The sequence below is a fragment of the Budorcas taxicolor genome, chromosome 11 (genome assembly GCF_023091745.1).
Source record: "Budorcas taxicolor isolate Tak-1 chromosome 11, Takin1.1, whole genome shotgun sequence".
Classification (NCBI taxonomy): Eukaryota; Metazoa; Chordata; class Mammalia; order Artiodactyla; family Bovidae; genus Budorcas; species Budorcas taxicolor.
Genome location: NC_068920.1, coordinates 96,415,606 through 96,435,577, shown reverse-complemented (window position 1 = coordinate 96,435,577; position 19,972 = coordinate 96,415,606). Strand labels below are relative to the sequence as shown.

Here is a 19,972-nt window from a genome sequence, read left to right as displayed (position 1 = left end):
ACTGACCCCAAGACCCTAGACTACCAGAGAACTAACTCTGAAGTGAAGTGAAGTGAAGTGAAGTGATGTGAAGTCACTCAGTCGTGTCCGACTCTTTGTGACCCCATGGACTGTAGCCCACCAGGCTCCTCCGTCCATGGGATTCACCAGACAAGAATACTGGAGTGGGTTGCCATTTCCTTCTCCAGGGGATCTTCCCAACCCAGGGATCGAGCCCAGGTCACCCACATTGCAGGCAGATGCTTTAACCTCTGAGCCACCAGGGAAGCCCCTCTGAGAACTCACACAAAGGAAACCACTTGAATACAAGACCTGGCATCACCCAACCACCAGTAGCACCCTGTGCAGGATGCCTCATCTAAACAACAAACAAAACAAAACACAAACCCAGTCATCAGCAGACAGGATTACCACACCTCACTCAGCCTTGCCCATCAGAGGAAAAACAAACAAAAACTCAGCACGAATCTCACCCTATATGAAACTTACACAAACCACTGGATCAACCTTAGGAGGGCAGAAACCAAAAGGAAGAAAGAATTCAACCTTGAAGCCTTGGAAAAGGAGACCTCAAACACAATAAGTTAAAAAAAAATAATGAAAAGGCAGAGAAATACTACACAAATGAAGGAATAAGCTAGAAACACAGAAGTCCAAATAAATGAAGAGGAGATAGACAAACTACCTGAAAAAGAATTCAGAATAATGATAGTAAAGATGATCAAAAACCTTGAAAACAAAATGGAGAAAATGCAAGAATGAATTAACAAAGTCCTAGAAGAATTAAAGAATAAACATACAGAGACAAACAACACAATTACTGAAATTAAAAATACTCTGGAAGGAATCAACAGCAGAATATCTGAAGTAGAAGAACAAATCAGTGAGCAGGAAAATAAAATGGTGGAAACAACTTCTGAAGAGCAGAATAAAGTAAAAAGAATGAAAAGAACTGAGGATAGTCTCAGAGACCTCTGGGACAATATCAAACGCACCAACATTTGAATAATAGGGGTCCCAAAAGGAGAAGAGAAAAAGAAAGGGTATGAGAAAAATTTTGAAGAATTATAGTTGAAAATTTCCCCAACATGGTAAAGGAAATAGTCAATCAAGCCCAAGAGGCATAGAGTCCCATACAGAATAAACCCAAGGAGAAACACACCAAGACACATACTAATCAAACTAACAAAGAGTAAACACAAAGAAAGAATATTAAAAGCAGCGAGGGAGAAGCAACAAATAACATACAAGGGAAACCCCATATGCTTAACAGCTGATCGTTCAGCAGAAACTCTGCAGGCCAGGAGGCAATGGCAGGATATATTTAAAGTATTGAAAGGGAAAAATCTACAACCAAGATTATAGCACCCAGCAAGGGTCTCATTCAAAATTGATGGAGAAATAAAAAGCTTTTCAGACAAGCAAAAGTTAAGAAAATTCAGTACCATGAAACCAGCTTTACAACAAATGTTAAAAGGGACTTATATAGTCAAGAAATACAAGAGAAGAAAAAAGATCTACAAAATGAACCCCAAACAATTAAGAAAATGGCAATAGGAACGTATATATCAATAATTACTTTAAATGTAAATGAATTAAATGCTCCAACCAAAAGACACACACTGGCTGAATGGATACAAAAATAAGACCCATATATATGCTGTCTACAAGAAACCCACTTCAGACCTAAAGACACATATAGACTGAAAGTGAGAATGGAAAAATATATTCCATGCAAATGGCAAGCAAAAGAAAGTAGCAATCCTCATATCAGACAAAATAAACCTTAAAATGAAGATTATAAGAGATAAGGAAGGATACTGCATAATGATCAAGGGATCAATCCAAGAGGAAGACATAACAATTATACTATGCACTCAACATAGGAGCACCTCAATACATAAGACAAACACTAACAGATATAAAAGGAGAAATTGACAGGAACACAATAGTAGTAGGAGATTTTAACACCCCACTCACACCAATGGACAGATCATCAAAACAGAAATTAATAAGGAAACACAAGTCTTAAATGATACATTAGGTGAGATGAGATGGATCTCATTGATATCTTCAGGACATTCCATCCAAGTGCAGAAAAATACATCTTCTTCTCAAGTGCACATGTAACATTCTCCAGGATAGACCACATCTTGGGTCACAAATCAAACCTCAGTAAATTTAAGAAAACTGAAATTGTATCACGCATCTTCTCTGACCACAATGCTATGAAACTAGAAATCAATTACAAGAAAAAAACTGTAAGAAACATAAACATATGGAGATTAAACAACACATCTCTAAATAACCAACAGGTTACTGAAGAAATCAAAAGGGAAATAAAAAAATTTCTAGAAACAAATGGCAATGAAAACAAAACTCAAAACCTATGGGATGCAGCAAAAGCAGTTCTAACAGGGAAGTTTAGAGCAATACAATCCTACCTCAAGAAACAAGAAAAACATCGAATAGGCGATCTAACTTTACACCTAAAACAACTAGAAAGAGAAGAACAAAAAATCCCCAAAATTAGTAGAAGGAAAAGAAATCATAAATATCCAAGCAGAAATAAGTGAAAAAGAAATCAAAGAAATAATAGTAAAGATTAATGAAACTAAAAGCTGGTTTATCTTTGAGAAGAAAAATAAAATTGAGAAGCCTTTAACCAGACTCAATCAATAAAAAACAAGAATCAAATCAACAAAATTAGAAATGAAAAAGGAGAGGTTACAACAGACAATGCAGAAATACAAAGGAATATAAGAGATTATTATGAACAACTATATGGCAATAAAATGGATAACCTGGAAGAAATGAACAGATTCTTAGAAAAGTTCAATCTTCCAAGACTGAACCAGGAAGAAATAGAAATTATGAGTAACCCAATTACAAGCACAATTGAAGACATGATCAAAAATTTCCCCCCCAAAAATCCAGGACCAGATGGCTTCACAGGAGAATTCTGTCAAACATTTAGAGAAGAGCTAAAGCCTACCTAAAACTCCTTCAAAAACTGCAGAGGAAGGAACCCTACCAAACACATTCTACAAGGCCACCATCACCCTGATACCAAAACCAGATGAAGACAACACAAAAAAAGAAAACTACAGGCCAATATCACTGATGAACATAGATGCAAAAATTCTCAACAATATTTTAGCAAACAGAATTCAACAACACATCAAAAAGCTCATACACCATGATCAAGTTGGGTTTATTCCAGAAATGCAAGGATTCTTATATATATGCAAATTAATCAATGTGATACACTATATTAACAAATTGAAAGATAGAAACCATATTATCAGCTCAATAGATGCAGAAAAAGCTTTTGACAAAATTCAACATCCATTTACTCTTCAAAAAATGGTCATAGAAGGAACCTACCTCAACATAGTAAAGGCCATATATTATAAGTCTATGGCATACATTCTCAATGGTGAAAAACTGAAGCATTACCCCTAATATCAGTAACAAGACAAGGGTGTCCACTTTCACCATTATTATTCAACATAGTTCTGGAAGTCCTACAGCAATCAGAGAAGAAAATGAAATAAAAGGAATCCTGATCGGAAAAGAAAAAATAAAGCTCTCACTGTTTGCAGATGACATGATACTGTACATAGAAAACCCTAAAGATAGTACTAGAAAATTACTAGAGCCAATCAGTGAATTTAGCAAAGTTGCAGGATACAAATGCAATACACAGAAATCACTTGCATTTCTATATACTAACAATGAAAAAATCAGAAAGAGAAATTAAGGAATCAATCCCATTCACCATTGCAACCAAAAGAGTTAAATATCTAGGAATAAACTTACCTAAGGAGACAAAAGAACTGTACAGAGAAAATTATATGACATTAATGAAAGAAATCAAAAACAACATAAACAGATGGAGAGATATTCCATGTGCCTGGGTAGGAAGAATCAATATTGTAAAAATGACGATACTACCAAATGCAATCTAGAGATTCAATGCAATCCCTATCAAATTACCTATGGCATTTTTCACAGAACTAGAACAAAAAATTTCACATTTTATATGGAAACACAAAAGACCCCACACAGCCAAAGCAGTCCTGAGAAAGAAGAATGGAGCTGGAGGAATCAACCTTCCTGACTTCAGGTTATACTACAAAGCTACAGTCATCAAGACAGTATGGTACTGGCAACCAAAACAGAAATATAGACCAATGGAACAAGGATAGAAAGCCCAGAAATAAACCCATGCACCTATGGGTACCTTATTTTTGACAAAGGAGGCAAAAATATACAATGGGGCAAAGACAGCCTCTTCAGTAAATGGTGCTGGGAAAACTGGACAGCTACATGTAAAAGAATGAAATTAGAAAACTTCCTAATACCATACACAAAGATAAATTCAAAATGGATTAAAGATCTAATGTAAGACCAGAAACTATAAAACAAGAGGAAAACATAGGCAGAACACTTGATGGCATAAATTAAAGCAATATCCTCTATGACCCACCTCCTAGAGTAATGGAAATAAAAGCAAAACTAAACAAGTGGGACCTGATTAAATTTAAAAGCATTTGCACAGCAAAGGAAACTATAAGCAAGGTGAAAAGACAACCTTCAGAATGTGAGAAAATAATAGCAAATGAAACAACTGACAAAGGATTAACTTCCAAAATATACAAGCAGCTACTATAACTCGATGCCAGAAAAACAAAGAACCCAATCAAATAGTGGGAAAAAGACTTAGACATTTCTCCAAAGAGGACATACAAATGGCTAACAAACACATGAAAAGATGCTCAACATTGCTCATTATTAGAGAAATCAAAACTATACCGGTCAGAATGGCCATCATTGAAAAGTCTACAAACAGTAAATGCTGGAGAGGGTGTGGAGAAAAGGGAATGCTCTTGGACTGTTGGTGGGAATGTAAATTGATACAGCCACTATGGAAGACGATATAGAAATTCCTTAAAAAAACTAGGAATAAAACCACCATATGACCCAGCAATCCCATTCCTAGGCATATACCCTGAGGAAACCAAAATCGAAAAAGACACATGTATCCCATTGTTCATTGCAGCACTATTTACAATAGCTAGAACATGGAAGCAACCTAGATGTCCATCAACCGATGAATGGATAAAGAAGTTGTGGTACATATACACAATGGAATATTACCCAGCCATAAAAAGGAATGCATTTGAGTCAGTTCTGATGAGGTGGATGAACCCTGGAACCTGTTATACAGAGTGAAGTTAAGTCAGAAAGAGAAAGATAAATAATCATATTCAAATGCATATATATGGAATCTAGAAAAATGGTACTGAAGAATTTATTTGCAGGGCAGCAATGGAGAAACAGACATAGAGAATAGACTTATGGACATGGGGAGAGTGGAGGAGAGGGTGAGATGTACGGAAAGAGTAACATGGAAACTCATATTACCATATGTAAAACACATAGCCAATGGGAATTTGCTGTATGGCTCAGGAAACTCAAAGAGGGGCTCTTATCAATCTAAAGGGGTGGGATGGGGCGAGAGATGGGAGGGAGGTTCAAAAGGAAGGGGATATATATATACCTATGGATTATTCATGTTGAGGTTTGACAGAAAACAACAAAATTCTGCAAAGCAATTCTCCAATAAAAATTTTTTTTTAAAGTTTTAAGAGTGTCCAACGAAGATAAAACTATTAACAGTAGTTGATAAATGATATTATATAAAAGTAGGCTTCCTTGGTGGCTCAGCAGTAAAGAATGCACCTGCCAATGCAGGATACACAGGTTCTGTCTCTGGGTTGGGAAGATCCCTTGGAGAAGGAAATGGCAACCAATTCCAGTATTCTTGCCTGGGAAATCCCATGAACCGAGAAGCCTGTTGAGCTACAGTCCATAGGGTCCCAAAGAGTTGGACATGACTTAGCAACTAAACAACAACAACAGAAGTTATATAAAAGTATAATCTAAATTAAGTGATAATATAGAGCTCAAAATTCTCCAAGCCAGGCTTCAGCAATACGTGAAACATGAACTTCCAGATGTTCAAGCTGGATTTAGAAAACACAGAGGAACAGAGATCAAATTGCCAATATCCGCTGGATCATGGAAAAAGCAAGAGAGTCCCAGAAAAACATCTGTTTCTGCTTTATTGACTATGTCAAAGCCTTTAACTGTGTGGATCACAATAAACTGGAAAATTCTGAAGGAGATGGGAATACCAGACCACTTGATCGCCTCTTGAGAAACCTGTATGCAGGTCAGGAATCAACAGTTGGAACTGGACATGGAACAACAGACTGGTTCCAAATAGGAAAAGGAGTACATCAAAGCTGTATATTGTCACCCTGCTTATTTAACTTCTATGCAGAGTACATCATGAGAAACGCTGGGCTGGAGAAAGCACAAGCTCGAATCAAGATTGCTGGGAGAAATCTCAATAACCTCAGATATGCAGATGACACCACCCTTATGGAGGAAATTGAAGAATTAAAGAGCCTCTTGATGAAAGTGAAAGAGGAGAGTAAGAAAGTTGGCTTAAAGCTCAACATTCAGAAAACGAAGATCATGGCGCCCAGCCCCATCACTTCATGGCAAGTAGATAGGGAAACAGTGGAAACAGTGGCTGACTATGGGGGGCTCCAAAATCACTGCAGATGGTGATTGCAGCCATGAAATTAAAAGACACTTACTCCTTGGAAGGAAAGTTATGACAAACCTAGACAGCATATTAAAAAGCAGAGATGTTACTTGGCCAACAAAGGTCCGTCTAGTCAAGATATGGTTTTTCCAGTGGTCATGTATGGATGTGAGAGTTGGACTATGAAGAAAGCTGTGTGCTGAAGAATTGATGCTTTTGAACTGTGATGTTGGAGAAGACTCTTGAGAGTCCCTTGGACTGCAAGGAGATCCAACCAGTGCATCCTAAAGGAGATCAGTCCTGGGTGTTCTTTGGAAGGACTGATGCTGAAGCTGAAACTCCAATACTTTGGCCTCCTGATGCAAAGAGCTGACTCATTTGAAAAGACCCTGATGCTGGGAAAGATGGAGGGCAGGAGGAGAAGGGGACGACAGAGGATGAGATGGTTGGATGGCATCACAGACTCTATGGACATGGGTTTGTGTAGACTCCGGGAGTTGGTGATGGACAAGGAGGCCTGGAGTGCTGCGATTCATGCGGTTGCAAAGAGTTGGACACAACTGAGCGACTGAACTGAACTGATAGAGCTCTAACTCAGTTGGTAAAGAATCTGCCTGCAATGCAGGAGACCCAGGTTCAATTCCTGGGTTGAGAAAATCCCCTGGAGAAAGAAATGGCAACCCACTCCAGTATTCTTGCCTGGAGAATTCCATGGACAGAGAAGCCTGGCAGGCTACAGTCATGGGGTTTCAAGAGTCAGTCACTAGTTAGCAACTAAACCACGACCACAGAACTGAAATCACTTAATGTCACCTTATTGTAGAAGGTTTTATGCCTATGATTATTTAGCATATATAATATTATAAAACAAATTTCACTATTGAAACCATTTTACTTCTCTCTTACTATGCATACTAGATGATGTAAAAGTTTATAAATGAATGAACTATTTCTGTGAAAATAAATTAAGATTACTAAAAGTACTACCCCACAGGAGGGAGAAGAATATCTAGAGGAAAAGCAAGAGGGAGGCTTATTTTTCACTGAATATCCTATTGTTCCTTCAGAATTTTTTTACATCTAGCATGTATTGTCTAATTAGATAAATAAAATGTGACAGCCTCACACTGGTCAGAATGGCCATCATCAAAAAATCTACAAAAAATAAATGCTGGAGAGGGTGTGGAGAAAAGAGAACCCTCTTACAGTGTAAATTGGTACAACCATTATGGAGAACAGTATGGAAATTTCTTAAAAAAATAAATACAGAACTACCATATGACTCAGCAATCCCACTCCTGGGCATATATCCAGAGAAGACCATAATTTGAAAAGATACGTGCACTCCACTGTTCACTGCAGCACTATTTGCAATAGGCAAGATATGGATGCAACCTAAATGTCCACTGACAGAGGAATGGATAAAGAAGATCTCATACATACATACGATGGGATATTACTCAGCCATAAAAAGGGATGAAATAGGGCTTCCCTGGTGGCTCAGTGGTAAAGAATCCGCCTGCTAGTGCAGGAGACACAGGTTTGATCCTCAGTCTAGGAAGAGCCCACATGCTGTGGAGAATCTAAGCCATGTGCCACAGCTACTGAGCCTGTGCTCTACAGCCCGGGAGCTGCAGCTACTGGGCGCGGGTTCTGCAGCTACTGAAGACCGCATGCCTAGAGCCTGAGCTCTGCAGCAAGGGAAGCCATCGCAATGAGAAGCCCGTCCACTGCAGCCAGAGAGCGGCCCCCACTCGCCACAGCTAGAGGAAAAGCCCGCGCAGCAACGAGGACCCAGCACAGCCAGAAATAATCAAATAAATAAGGGGTGAAATAATGCCACTTGCATTAACGTGGATGGACCTAGAGACTGTCATACTAAGTGAAGTTAGGTAAAGACAAGTATGTGATACTGTTTATTTGTGGAATCTAAAATTTTTAAAAATGTACAAAAGAATTTACTTACAAAACAGAAATAGAGTTACAGATGTAGAAAACAAACTTATAGTTACCAGGCAGAAAAGGAAGGGGAGGGGTAAACTGGGAGAGTAGGATTGACATACCTACTACTATATATAATATTGATAACTAACAAGGATGGGTAGCATCCTCCTCTACTCAGTACTCTATAATAACCCACATGGGAAAAGAATCATAAAAAGAATGATATATGTATAACTGATTCACTTTGCTGTACAGCAAAAGCTAACATTGTGAATCAACTATACTGTAATGAAAATTACTTTTTAAAATGTGATTCAGTGATTCTCATCCTAAAGTATCATTGAGGATGTAGGTAAAGATTTTGCCTCAAGAATGTCCATTGTATGTAACAAGAAAATAGTTCAAGCAATTTAAATGTCCAATAATTAGGAATGTAAGTACATGACTGTATTTCCATATAAAGGACTACTAGCTGTTACAGTTATTAAGATGAATTTTTATTGATAAAGATGTTTGTAATATGGTATTGTTTTATAAAAGCAAGTTGTAAAACAAGATGTATAGTATGGCCTCACTTTTGTAGGAAAATATACATGGAAAAATATCTGAAAGATGTACAAAGTGGTAATGATATCTCCTGAAATATGGGCAGTTTTTTTTTTCTTTTCTCTTTGCTTGTTTTCAAATTATTTTCATAATTCTCCAATGGATATGTATCAATTTTAAATTAATAAAAATATTACAAATGTGTTTGAAAAATGCCTAAGAGAATAAAAACTATTTTTCCCTTTCCTATGGGAAAGAACAATCTGAACACAGAGCAAAATATAAACTGTGATCAAAGTCAGTACAATGAATGGTGAAATTTTACTGGCAATGTCTCTTCTTGGGAAGTAATGACATCGAGGGTTAACGACTATGCAATATTTTACCAATGGTGTTGTCTCTAAAGGTGTGTTATAGGTAAAGACGTGTGTTAGTCGCTCAGTCACGTCTGCCTCTTTGCGATCCCATGGAGTGTAGCCCTACCAGGCTCCTCTGTCCATGGAATTCTCCAGGCAAGCACACTGGATTAGGTAACCATTCCCCTCTCTGAAGATCTTGTCCACTGAGAGGTTGAACCTGGGTCTCCTACATTGCAGGCTGATTCTTTACCATCTGAGCCACCAGGGAAGTACCCATGTTAACTCCAACATGGTAATAAGGAGTGATTTTTCCTTGTGTGTAAGTAAGTTTTATAATATTGAAAAACTGTTAGACTAACATATTTATGATGTATTATTAACAAAGGAAAATGGTAGCTAAAGTACCCAAACTAACGACATGGAGACACCAGACATTTTGAGTAAGAGACTGTTTTTTCTTTAAACAGTGGTTCTTAGATGCCACGAAGTAGGTGGCAATGCCTTAACCATATGGATGCTGTGAGGCCCAAGGGCCTCTTCCATTCTTGCCTAGGAGAGTGTGCTAACCTTCTCTCCTTTCATACAACACAAGTGGGAGATTCTTATAGATTAAAATGGATTAGTGAGGCTGTGGCTAGATGGTGGAGGGTCTTGTACAGCTTGCTGAGGATGTAGAATTTTTTCTGTAAAGATGTGAACCGAGTTGTATTTCTGAATGAAGAGTCAAGCTGCCTGTAGAGGATAGATTAGAGGGAGTAAATACTAAAAACAGTATACCTAGATATTTATAATTTCTTTAAAGAAATTTCTCCTATGAGGGATAAAAAAGACCAAACATGTAAGCTATTTAAGTTTCAGCTTCAATTTTTTTCCAGAAAAAGATGTGTGATATATAAATACAGAACCCAGAGCAACTGCTATGTAAACTGCTACAATGAATATAGCTAGTAATATGCTTAATGCTGCATTTTACTTTGACTAAATATTAACAAGAAATTACATTAAATTGGAACTTGCTGTTGCTGCTGTTAAGTCGCTTCAGTCGTGTCTGACTCTGTGCGACCCCACAGACGGCAGCCCACCAGGCTCCCCCGTCCCTGGGATTCTCCAGGCAAGAACACTGGAGTGGGTTGCCATTTCCTTCTCCAACGCGTGAAAGTCAAGTTGCTCAGTCGTGTCCGACTCTTCATGACCCCATGGACTGCAGCCTACCAGGCTCCTCCACCCATGGGATTTTCCAGGCAAGAGTACTGGAGTGGGGTGCCATTGCCTTCTCTGAAATTGGAACTTACTTTGTCCTTATAAATACTCTATTAGACAAACCAGGCAGGGCTTGGATGTTCATTAGAAAACAGCACAGGCTGACATGCCAAATTCTCCTAAATGGAATTCACTTAATACACTAGATTCTATAATCTAGTGTATTCTATAATCTGCTCAGTCATTTTCCAGAGCTTGGTATCCTTAGAAAGAGGATTGTTATTGTTAAATCCCTACATGGCTGCTCCACACTCTGAGAGCCGTCAGCCTCTCCTGGTGAGAGCCTCAGGAAGCACTTGCCAAAATAAAGCACGAGAAGATGTCTCATTTCCTATCTTATTCCAAGATTTTTAGGGAAAATGTTTTTAAAATGGTTTTCTTTCCTGATCTAAAATCAGAAGTTAAAAATAGTCAAGTGGTATTAGTTTACTTACAAAATTTAGATCTGTTAAAAGTATACTGATGAGAGTGCTAACCTCTGTTACACAGTCCCACAAAGCTGATCCTCAGTTTCCTGTGGTTGGGAGTGACACGGTGAGATACGCGACAGATGATGAGATCCAAGTGGCCAGAGGTCACTGAATAAGTAAACTCGGGTCCAGGTTCACACTGGCCTGGCTGTCTTTTAGAGAATATAGCTGAGCTCACATAATTCAAGGGCTGATCTGAAATTTACTTCGAGTAAATAAAGAGCAGCCCCATGCAAGTCAGCCAGTAGAGCTGGATCCTTTTAACTCAAGGTCAAAATAAACTGTGTGTGTGTGTCAGTCGTTCAGTCGTGTCTGACTCTATGCAACCCCATGGACTGTAGCCCTGCCAGGTTCCTTTGTCCATGGGATTTCCCAGGCAAGAATACTGGAGTTGGTTGCCATTCCCTTCTCCAGGGCATCTTCCTGACCCAGGAGTCAACCCCTGTCTCCTGCATCTCCTGCGTTGCAGGCAGACTCTTTACATCTGTAGTATTTTGTGACTCATAAACCTTTCCACAGTTATATATACACAGTCATGAGCCTCCTTAAAATTTTTTGAAGTGACTTTATCACTTTTGCACAGTATCATCTGGCAGGATTCCAATGGAGAAAGGGCAGGAGGGGGAAGTAGACAACCACTCTAGAACTTGGAACTTGGTCCACAGGAAATCTTTGAGGCCTGGTGGAGTCACGCTGTTCTAGCACAGAGATAAAATTTATCGGTATATTTATTCAGATCAAGGTTGCTTAGATGAGGAGGTTTTTTTTCTTCTTTTATATCTTACCTTGCACAGAACTTTAATATTAGGAAGCCTGAAAGAAGTCTAGAGAATTCAGGACCGTCTCAGTTCAGGTTGCCATGGCATTTTCTATAACTGAGCCCTGTACCTCTTCTTGTTGATGATGTAAAAATTATGCACATGATGAGTAAGTTACTACCAAAATTTAATTAACTTTATGTTTTCCTTTTCCTGTTCTGGGACAATAAAACTAGACACTATGACAAAGTATAATATGTAAAAAAAAAAAAGAAAGTAAAGTCATGTGTGACTTTATTGCCTGTTTCTCAGGTTGCAATTGAATGCAGCTATTTTGATTTAGTTAAAGGATATGGAAAGCACCATCAATGATCTTTACTATGGCAGCACAAACCTGCTGCTATGATGACGTCATTCTCCTTTGTATTCGTGTTAGAGAAACTGGTCTGGTCTCTGTAATGGTTTCTTTTCCAGCAATATTGAGGCTCATAAAAAACTGACTCCTTATAGCTCTTCCCTCCATATGCTTCCTTTCATTAATATATAAAAGCTTAGTTTAAAAAATTTGACATTTCAGTAATTTTTGACAAAAATATTTCATTTCCCTAGATTTCTCTTTTAGTCTCAGACAACAGTAATTCTATAGTTCAGTATGATGCTGGTCTTTGTGAAGCTCAAGAGACAAAGCCAGACACGTGTGCATATTGCAAATTCCTGTTTTTCTTCCACAAATAACCTTCGTAACTATTGGCAGTATAGGTCTCCTCTCCCTCCCCTCTGTGGCTGGGAATGGAGAGGTGGCAAGAAAGTTGTTGGGACATCTGCTCAGAAGTTTTCAGACATAAAGATTTAGAAATATTAACTGATGACTACAATGAGATTTTAAGTTTAACATCAGTAATTACAAAATCCACAGATTCTATGCTTCCTGAAGGCTGGGTAGCTTCCTTTGGAATTTTTTTTTTTTGGGCATAAAAAGAGAACATGCTATTAATTAATATGCAAGTAATTGTATCTTTTAAGGGTGCATTTGAAACACTGTGTTTAAATTACAGGAACATAATTTTTGGTAATTTTCTATTGCATGCCCAGAGATATTAAGATTTGCTCCCCATAGTTCATCATTTATTCAGAATTGATTTTGGACAGGCTCTAGTTTGATTACATTTGAATAGTCACAGCTTTGTCACATTGTTGCTAGACAGCAGCACAAAGATAAAAACAGCCAAAACAGCTTTGTCAGAGGACAGTCTACTTACCACAGTTCCCAATCTGAATCCTTTCTAGGCTTTCTGCTTTCCTAACCTCAAGTGTTCTTTTCAGATGAAGATAAGCTGACCTCTGCTAAGCATCTTCTCATAAAGAGGTTCATGACAAATGCTATCTTTATAAAAAAAATTCCACAATTGCAGGGTGAAATGACCCTACAGGAACCTGTGTTCTAGCACTGAATATCTCCTGTGAGAAGAACATTAAGACTCTTGTCTTCAGTTGATTGATCGATGCATTCATTCTGTATCAACAAATATTCACTGAGCATCTGTCATGTGCAAAGTAAGAAGAGTGGTTCAAGAACATGGAAAGTATAGTCTGTCCTTGAGGAATTTACAGTCTTGAAGAAGAGTAAAAGATGTGTTCAACAACAGTCTGCTTGTCAGAACTGGATCATTCATTATCTGACTTTTGCACTGTACAGATGAGGGAATTATGGCAGAAAGGTGAAATGACCTGCCCAAGCCACACCCCTGGTGTAGAATCACTGGGAAAATGACAAGACCACTGTCTATGGAGCAAGTCACTTATCTATTACTCACTGATGATACTGGACAAATTACTTAACCCAGTGAGCTGAGCCAGACCTCAAAAGGCTGATCTGGGTTGAAAGGCTGGTGAGAAGAGGAACACAGACTTCCTCCAGGACTGCTTTCACTCACGTTTACTGTGTGACCTGGAAGCAGGAAGTGTGAAGTGTACGTACAAGATAGGGATGAAAGCAAGCTGATGCAGCTTCTCCATGTCTCCCTAGTTTCTCAGGCCCTTGGCTAAAGTTCAGTTGCCAGGGTTCCACAGGGAGTGAAAAACCTGCCAGGTCAAGGACTCCAGAACCACAAACCATGGCCTTTCACACTCAGACTACCATAGTTAAACACTTCCATATTCCATTTCTCAATGCTCTTGGGGGCCTAGCATAGGACAGCCATACCTGCTCAACTTCAGCTCCCTTCCCTATGGTATTTAATAGTATATCTATTCTAAGCCTCAGGCAAGATGGACTATGTAAAGTGCCTAGTATGGTGCCTGACCCACAGAAGGTGCTTGCTAGATGGCTCTCTTAGTTGAGGAATTGACAGTAGGATTCAAGTCTGATAGAAGGATTTAAGTCTCTTTCTCAGCCTAATGCTCAGCCTTTTAATTCACAAATGGAAACTGCTATTTAGGAAACTGTTATTCACTTTGGAATGATACATTAAAGGGAGAGATAAAACTCATTATTTGCAGAAAGCACTACATGTATAGAAGTCCTAAGAAATCTGTTTAAATTTATTATCCCATCAGTTTATCAATGTGCTCAGGTTTGTAATGAATTTACCATAATTAGATGCTTTTTTAAGTTCAATAACTTAACAGCCAGTTCAATAACATAATAGAAAGGAAATAAATTCCATTCTAAAAAAAAAAAAAGATGGGATGGATGAATTTAACAGAATTGCCTATGACATTTATAAAGAAGATTTAAAGACTTATGAGCCATATGTAAAGAAAACTATAAAGGTATATTAGAATGTATAAAATAAGATGAGCAAATTGAGATATATATTGTTATCATAGGCAAACAAATTTTACCAAGTAAAATTTACTATTTGTTAAATGTTAAAATTCTGCACTAACAAGCCATAAGTCATGATGCTGATCTAGTTCCCAGCAAATTCTAAAACAAAGTATAATAATTAAATGATTAAAGTAAAAAAGTGTGGGACATATAGAAATAAATTTAATGTATCATATAACTATCATAATTAAGAAAGGTAATATTTAATATTAATAATATATTTATTGCCTAATTCTATCTCATAATTGCCTAATTATGCTTTAATAATTGCCAGGGTAACTGGCAAACAAACACAAAACAAAAAGTGATTTAGATAAGCTCTTATAACACATTATAAGAGTAAGCCTCTAGTGGATTAAAAAGAGTAAATATTAGCTTTAACTCTTAGCAGAGCTATGAGGGAAAAAATCAAATATTAATGAAATCTTTAGAGGAATAGTATCTTTGAAAAGCTTAGGGCAGTAAAGAAAATCACAAAGGAAAAAATAAATAGCTCAACAACATAAAGTAAAACAATGGTTCTAACATAAAAAACTAACAAAATTAAAAGAAGAGAAACATAATTGGAAGTATCTGTATCGATCATGATAGAACAGTAGTATTTATAATATATAAAGAACTTACTCAAATTTCAAAAATGTTAAAACCTCAAGAGATAAATAGTCAAAGTATATAAACATACAATTCACTTATGAAGAAATACAAGTAAACTGTATACATTAATCACTTCTTAGAAGGATATTTATAATAGCAAAATACTAAAAACAAAAAAAATGCCCAATATAAATAACAATTCAATAGACTGTTATATAGTCATTAGAATTGTAATTATGAAAACTTAAAATTGTTATTAATAGTGGAAGGAGTGAAATAATAATTCTGTTTTATAATACACATCAAAAAAGGCAACAATGAAAATCACTATTGACAATAGTGGAATCATGGGTAATAATTTTTCTGTAAATTGAGAAGGAATAAGGAAACCCCTATACTAATAGGTGAACAATACTAATTATTAAACATTACAGAGCCTAACATTGGTTGTATTTTTCTACATACAGATGAAAGCACAGAGTTAGAAGAAACCAGGAGTATTAGTGTCAAATGGTAAGTTATTAAGCTTCCTAGAGTAAGGATCTTTTACTGCTCCAGAACCCTACAGAGAGCACTCATGTTTCCCAAAGGCACCAGAGAATGCAAGGACACACCTTGAGAATCAAGTGTGTGATTCTGCCACACTTTGTCTGTGGAGCCTTGTTCTGTGCTGTTGATATTGTTTGTCTTCCTTATGCTGTATTTTCACCATAATATTTGCTTTAAAACTGCCTGGATTTGGACAAATGTCTCCTTTTTCATGTGAATTTACTTTTTGTAAGTTCTAGTATATTTCTGTTTATTTGTATAGTCCTTGATCTTCTTTTTCACAGCCTCCCATATATAAGGCATAATTTAGATTTCAGTTCAGCTCACTCAGTCGTGTCCGACTCTTTACGACCCCATGGACTGCAGCACACCAGGCTTCCCTGTCCATCACCAACTCCCGGAGTTTACTCAAACTCACATCCACTGAGTTGGTGATGTCATCCAACCATCTCATCCTCTGTTGTCCCCTTCTCCTCCCGCCTTCAATCTTTCCCAGAATCAGGGTCTTTTCAGATAAATCGGTTCTTCACATTAGCTGGCCAAAGTATTGGAGTTTCAGCTTCAGCACCAGTCCTTCTAATGAGTATTCAGGACTGATTTCCTTTAGGATGGACTGGTTAGATATCCTTGCAGTCTAAGGGACTCTCAAGAGTCTTCTCCAACACCACAGTTCAAAAGCATCAATTCTTCAGTGCTCAGCTTTCTTCATAGTTCAACTCTCACATTCATACATGACTACTGGAAAAATCATAGCCTTGACTAGACGGACCTTTGTTGGCAAAGTAATGTCTCTGTTTTTTAATATGCTGTCTAGGTCGATCATAACTTTCCTCCCAAGGAGTAAGTGTCTTTTAATTTCATGGCTGCAGTGACCATCTGCAGTGATTTTGGAGCCCCCAAAATAAAGTCTCTCACTGTTTCCCCATCTATTTCCTATGAAGTGATGGGACCAGATGCCACAATCTTAGTTTTCTGAATGTTGAGCTTTTAAGCCAACTTTTTCACTCTCTTCTTTCACTTTCATCAAGAGGCTTTTTAGTTCTTCTTCACTTTCTGCCATAAGGGTGGTGTCATCTGCATATCTGAGGTTATTGATATTTCTCCTGGCAATCTTGATTCCAGCTTGTGCTTCATCCAGCCCAGTGTTTCTCATGATGTACTCTGCATGTAAGTTAAATAAGCAGGGTGACAGTATACAGCCTTGATGTACTCCTTTCCTGATTTGGAACCAGCCTGTTGTTCTATGTCCAGTTCTAACTGTTGCTTCTTGGCCTGCATATAGATTTCTCAGGAGGTAGGTCAGGTGGTCTGGTAGTCCCATCTCTTGAAGAATTTTCCAAGAGTTAATAACTCAGAACAACAGACATGGATTTGAATCTTGACTCAGTTATGTGACTTTGGGCAAATTACTTATTTGTAAACCTTGGAAACTTATTTTATCTATAAGATGGAAATAATAATACTTCATAAGTCCATCTAGTCAAGGCTATGGTTTTTCCTGTGGTCATGTATGGATATGAGAGTTGGACTGTGAAGAAGACTGAGCGCCAAAGAATTGATGCTTTTGAACTGTGGTGTTGGAGAAGACTCTTGAGAGTCCCTTGGACTGCAAGGAGATCCAACCAGTCCATTCTGAAGGAGATCAACCCTGGGATTTCTTTGGAAGGAATGATGCTAAAGCTGAAGCTCCAGTACTTTGGCTACCTCATGCGAAGAGTTGACTCATTGGAAAAGACTCTGATGCTGGGAGGGATTGGGGGCAGGAGGAGAAGGGGACGACAGAGGATGAGATGGCTGGATGGTATCACTGACTCGATGGACGTGAGTCTGAGTGAACTCCGGGAGCTGGTGATGGACAGGGAGGCCTGGTGTGCTGCGATTCATGGGGTCGCAAAGAGTTGGACACGACTGAGCGACTGAACTGAACTGAACTGAAGGTAATTATGAAGTTTAAACTAAAGGAGATAATTCATGTAATGTACTTGGGTGTTATACCTACTTGGAACACTGTAAATTCCCATGTAAAGACATATCAATATGGTACCTGAAACACTAATCAAAATTTTAACTCTTAAGAACAAACTACAACTCACAACCTTAAAATTACTCTATTTCTTTCAATACATTTGATAGGTCAGATCTTGTTATCAGAGAGTCATGGCTTAATTGAAAAAAGGAATTTCCCTTATTTTTCTGTCTTGTGTTTGTCTTTTTAAAGATGCCTTAAATCCCTACGGATTGGAGTCATGTATAAATTGACAGAGATACCAAGTTTCCTTAATCACAGCACCTAACTGAAATTTTCTATTTACTAAAATTGGAGAGAAGACAGAGAAAAATGCATTCATTCAATCTTGGCTTTATGAGTTTAGTAGTCTAACCACCTCATTTCACTACTGAAGGTTGCGGAATCATCAGAATCAAAATACCAAACTATTTGATTCAGTTCATATTTAAACTTCTGAAATGAAAATGAATCTCAGTTGAAAAGTTCAAGTAGGGAAGGAGGGGCATTTCAAAGGAATTAAAATGTGGTGGCTCAGGTTCAAAGTAGCTATGGTTGGCAGAAAATCAAAGCTTTCCAAGTTGTGTCTTAGTTGTCAGTGACTGGAGTGTAGGTTTTCTGTATATGTGCTTTTTAACACTCCTTGAAATTGATAAGTATAACATGAGCATTACTTGGACTTCATTTGATTTTATTTGAATTTCAACAGCTACCAACAGATGTGCTTAGAATGAATAGGCCCTGATTCCCAAATAGCACAGTATTTCACATCTATTTTAGACTATGAAATGAGAGCCGACTCCAGGAAGACAGCTCTGAACCTTTTTTCCAGCTGCAGAAATAACTCCTCTTGCTGCCCCCTGACCTACACCAAGGGAAGCTGCTTGAAAAGATATTCTTTTGCCAGCGATCATTCTACCACTGCAAGCCAAAAATGGAAAAATAAACTAACGTCTTCTCTTCAGAAAACTTATTCTCACGGCCCCCAGAACCAGGTAGATAAATAAGGAAAACCATAGATTTATTTTTAAATTCCCGTCTCATTTTCCAAAATGGTATTTTTATTACCTTAGAAAATGGGGCTTCTTTGCTATACAATAGAAACTAACACAATATTATAAAGCAACTATACCCCAATAAAACTTAATTAAAAAAAAGAAAATGGGGCCTATCAACTAACAGGACACTGTTAATCTTCTCCAAAATAAGTTAATTCATCCAAGGACACCCCTCACCGCAAATTCCTTGGGACTTTGCTCCATCAGTTAATTCCCACTTGCCTCAACCAATGCGCTGTCCCTCCCCTTGGTTCTCAGACCTTACTTCAAGATGTACAAGCTCTACTCACTGGCAAGTAGAAACTTGTAACCTGAATTCTTCTCTAGCTGTTCCCCTATCTTATTTCTTCCCTTTGCACCTGAGCTTCTGGAGATGACAAATCCCTATTGAGTTAAACGGAAACTCTGACTTTGCTTTCAGACATAATAATGACTTTATCGGGTGCCTCTCTGTGCCAGACACTCTGATAGGCCTTAACATATTTTTCTTGATTAAAAAATACATGAATAATTCATGCTCATTATAAGAAATTAAACAATTCAGAAACCGATAAAGGCAGCACCAACATCTTCCCTACGTAAGCTCCACATTATAATTGTTACAACCACCACTAGAGAGAAGATTTATTGACCATATTTCATAGATGAGAAAACTGAGGCTGAGAAAAGTTCGGAGTATACCCTGTAGTGTTTAACAGAAAGAGCTTTAGAGTCTGGTTATCTGGGTTCATTTCTCAACTTTGTAATTTACTATATGTCCACTGATGCTTTCGAACTGTGGTGCTGGAGAAGACTCTTGAGAGTCCCTTAGACTGCAAGGAGATCAAACCAGTCAATACTAAAGGAAATCAACCCTGAATACTTACTGGAAGGACAGACGCTGAAGCTGAAACTCCAATACTTTGGCTACTTGATGTGAAGAGCTGACTCATTGGAAAAGACCCTGATGCTGGGAAAGATTGAGGGCAGGAGGAGAA

At 37.8% G+C, this 19,972-nt stretch overlaps 1 protein-coding gene and 1 non-coding gene across 2 annotated transcripts in view; both read right to left on the bottom strand.

Annotated features, from left to right (window-relative positions):
* Positions 1 to 19,972, bottom strand: part of ACYP2 (acylphosphatase 2) — a 185,239-nt gene that overhangs the window by 23,774 nt on the left and 141,493 nt on the right. The window lies entirely within an intron of this gene.
* Positions 9,933 to 10,060, bottom strand: LOC128057106 (U6atac minor spliceosomal RNA). Its single transcript, XR_008200287.1, has one exon. It is a non-coding gene; the product is annotated as a U6atac minor spliceosomal RNA (small nuclear RNA).